The sequence below is a fragment of the Crocodylus porosus genome, unplaced genomic scaffold (assembly GCF_001723895.1).
Source record: "Crocodylus porosus isolate Cpor-Errol unplaced genomic scaffold, CroPor_comp1, whole genome shotgun sequence".
Taxonomy (NCBI): Eukaryota; Metazoa; Chordata; order Crocodylia; family Crocodylidae; genus Crocodylus; species Crocodylus porosus.
In genome coordinates this window covers 84,337-88,460 of record NW_017728954.1, presented here as the reverse complement: position 1 = coordinate 88,460, position 4,124 = coordinate 84,337, and the positions used below count along the sequence as shown (strand labels likewise).

The 4,124-nt window shown below is 46.2% G+C and overlaps 1 protein-coding gene across 1 annotated transcript in view; it reads left to right on the top strand.

Annotated features, from left to right (window-relative positions):
* The first annotated feature begins 107 nt into the window (after positions 1-107).
* Positions 108-4,124, top strand: part of SLC16A3 (solute carrier family 16 member 3) — a 14,023-nt gene continuing 10,006 nt past the window's right edge. The window contains exon 1 of the mRNA XM_019556521.1: positions 108-472. The gene's annotated coding sequence lies outside the window, so the exon portion shown is untranslated. The remainder of the gene's footprint in view (positions 473-4,124) is intronic.

The following is a 4,124-nucleotide window of genomic DNA, read 5'->3' as shown; positions in this document are numbered from 1 at the left end:
GCAAGGCCCTCCTGGATGTGTGCCAGGATAATTTTTTCAAAGAGCTTACCCGGGATTGAGGTAAGACTAACTGGCCTGTAATTTCCCGGGTCCATCAAAGTGAGTCAGCAAAACTCAGGGCCTTCAAGGAGCGCTGCATCCCTGAAGGCAGACATATGTGTCTGAAAGAGAAGCAGAGGATGTCCAGTCTCATGAACACATGAACATTTTCTTGTAAGAAAAGCGGTCAGGAATGAAGAGCAGACAGACGCACTATCCAGTGAGGCAGTGCTTAATGTGGAAAGTACGGGTGAGGCAAAAGAGGCTGCAGGCCATCTCTCTGCTGCTGCTTTCTGGCCCCAGCCCTGTGATGTAAGCGCGTGAGAGAGCAAAACATGCAAACGGTTTCACAATGGAGAAGGGTTGGGCCACTGATCGTAAATACTCCAGCATCCAAATGCAAACATGATGTTAATGCAACATTAAAATTCAGGTTTATTTGCAGAAATGTAATTATATTCAGAGTTAATGTTCTTCCAAATATAATTTCCCCCTGTATGCTTATACATGATAGTCATATGTTGCAATAGAAGAAACCTAGAACCACAATTTTCAAAACTTAAATTAGACTTCTAAATAAAAACATATCTGTTTTCTAGACCCTTGAACCTGCAGCTCCCAATGAGCTCTACAGGGACTGCTGAGGCTCAGCACATCTGAAATACAGCCACCGTTTGGGAACTGGCATATGGATTTAGGAGTGTAACATCATGGATCCAAGTCTGAAGCACCTGCTACTAATGTTTGTCTCCTAAATTGGACCATATACTATGGGTTTGTATTTAACATGCGTTACCATTAAATGGATATAATTTGTGCATTTTTGCATTGCTCCATGTATTTTGTGTGTCACAGAAGAAAAGACCCCATTATCACACTTGGTTAGAAGCAAAGCTAAGGTGTCTGAAACTTCCATTTTAAATTTATTTGCCCTTTCTGCAATAAAGGTCTGACAGGGGGCCTTTGTACTGCCTGGCACGCGAGACTGGAACTAAAAATCAAAGACTATGGCAGTGTTCAGTGAATGATAACTATGAAATAATGTAATAGTTTTTTCAGTTTTAGTGTTACAGATTTAATGTTACGCAAAGCATAACATTCACTATACGTATCATTCTAGTGTGAGGGAGAGAACATTTTTGCCTTAGAAGACAACTGTAAAAAGTTTAATGAAGCCAAATACGTACAAGCATATCAGGAACCACCATGAATCTTAGGAATAGTAACTGGAAGTCACCTACACTCCAAGGGGTGGTGGGATTCTACTGGAGCAGCTGCCCCCCAAGACTCCTAAGATACACTCTGCTTCTGCAAGACTTGGAAGAAGGTAGTAGGAAGGACCCCAGCCACATGGAACTCAGCTCCACAGGAGCAAAGCTGCAGCCACATCCTGCCAGCCTCCACCAGCCCCCTCTGAAACAGTGCTTCAGCCACTGCTATTCGGGGCAGCAGGGACAGCAGCATGCCTAAGAGTTACCTGCCCAACCACACTTTGAGAGAAAAGAGACAGAGACAGTCTCAGCTCTGTACCTCCCACTGTGTTTTTAAGGAAAGCAATATAGGATCAAACCTAAGAAATTCACAGAACTCCTTGGAGGAATTAAAAATATGCATGTGAACATGGAAAAAGTGCCAGCTGAAGCATGCCTGTGGTGTAAGGACTCAATCAGGAGGAGAAAAATGATGAGAAGTGCAGATTTTCTTGTGAAGGTAGGTATTGTCAACTGTCATTGATATGTTACCTCAGCCAAAAAGATGCATGATCTGGGCTTGAGTGTGGCTTTAGGATTGTGTAGTTTTTATGGAACTAACATGCTTTTTAAATATAATAATAATAATAATATTATAAAACAGCAAGAGATATGTCAGTGATCAATCAACATAAGTATGAATACCAGAGTTTCAAACATAAAAAACAATACTTGAAGACCATGCTGAATACAGAATATAAGGGCCAAATCTTGGCACCCATCCATACACACATTCATATTTGTGAAGAATCTAGCAAAAAACAAACATTTGCAACCATGAGTAGTAAAACTACTTTTGAGCTGCAGAAAAGGCTACTTTTTGAGTAGTATCAAATGCAGCACAGTACCTGGTTTAGAGTTATGATGCTAGGGTGGCTGTTTTAGCGTGCTTGCAGCAATGACATGAAGGACAGAAAATGGTGTTGCTATTTACGTAACCCTGGAAAGCAGTTTCCAAAGGCCTCTCTGGACACCTTTTGTCAGTTTTGAACATTCCCTCTGTACAAATCAGTGACAAAACCTTTAATATTTAAAAACATACACTATCTTTCTGCATAACATGAGGCACTATCAATTCCAAGGGTTTCCGAGTTGCCTAGATTCAGTCCAGGTTTCTGTAGGCATAACACTATGGGACTTTGTTCACAACAGTAGCTTCCCGTTAACTGCTGAATGTTAAATGCTGAATCAAATCCAAGAATTTGGTCCTGGTCTTCAAAGCATCCTTTGAAGGCTCCACTTAGCCTTGCTTTTACCCACCAGGATGATGTTTGCTCTCAGCATAGGGCATTCATCCTGGAATAATAGAATCATCAACTACAAGGGTGAGACTAGGGCTTGTGATGATGAGCTCACTTCTGAACAGCAAGATGGCAATGAATCTTACTGCCTTCAGAATGAAATGAAGCCCAGATCCCTAAGCTTTCCCACAGCTGTAAACTCTAGCTCCCAAACACATACAGCAGGGTTGGAGCCTATGTATGAGCTTTGGTGAGGATGGATTCTACCAGACCTGACAGGAACTGCTGTTCTCTTTCTTCTGATTCTTACACATTATGAGCATCTTTCTTTTGTTTAGGTTCATTTAGCAACCCCATAGTCTTAGTCTCTGAAGTGTCATCTAGTGATGGTGATCAGAGTTTTCCAGTTACTGCCACAACTGCAGACAGCTATGTGAAGACTTCCCTCCTGCTGACTGCAAGCGCACCTCTCCCTGTTATGGAAAAATCACTGTTTACAAATGACTCGAGAACACCCATGAGCTTGGACTCAGAAATTTTCCTTTATAGTAATAACTTGCCATGACAAAGCAGTGATTCAAATAAGATGGAAATAATTAAGTTTAGGGACTTTGTGGAAGGAAGAGGGAGGATCATGCTAGCAGAGGTGTTGGCCTGGGATACCCAACCTCAATACTTTGCCCCGCTGACATCGTGTGTAGCCTCAGGCAAGTCACCCTCTCTGTCTGAGGGACCCATGATGGAAGCGTGCTTGCTGTGGGTTCAACCAGTTGGCTTTTTACCCAGAAGCTCCAACACCATCAGCACTGCCTGTATAAAGGAGCCACAACCCTGCCTTGGTGGTAGGCCTCAGGCAAGATCCCTTCATCCCTCATACAAACCTGTTGCACCATTTAGGTGATCCAAATACAATTATTCCCTGCTCTGCAAGCACTGGACTGACTCTGCTGCATTCCTTTTGTATCCCATAGGGGTGTCCAGGCCTCCTTGGCTGCCATGGCTCCCGGGCCCATGGTACTTGCAGGAAAACATGGTATGGCCACTTGTGGGGGAGCACCGAGGGACACGTTCAGCATCTCTGCATGGGGTTCGCTCCTGATTGCAGCACCAGGTGCCTCTGCACTGCTCACCTGGTGACCCCACCACAGGTGTATGGGGTGGGACCTGGAGTCTGGCCCTCCTTTCCCAGCATCCCTGGCCTCCAAGTCTTGCTGCCTAGCACAGGCTGCCTTGGAGCTGCTAGCACCAGCACTGCCAACCTACTGTGCTGACCCCTTCCAGGCTGTTGATTCCTGTGCCTGAGGGCTCAGCCATGCCCCAACTCGGCCTCCACCCTCCAGGAAGGTCACTTCCCTCAGCAGAGCCACCTCCCCGTCTGTTGCCCCACAGCTAGGCCCAGAGGAGGAGGCATGCAGCACATCCCCTGCGGGGCTCCTCGGCGGTCGGCAGCTCTGCTGGGAGCTGCCCCCCAGGGGCAGGGGCCGCTCGAGGAGGCGAGCCTGGCTCAGCCACACGCCCGGTGCCGGGGACCTGGGCTGCTTCTCCACGCGCAGCCACGCCTCACCCCGCGCCGGGGGTAATGCCTGCGGCCGGG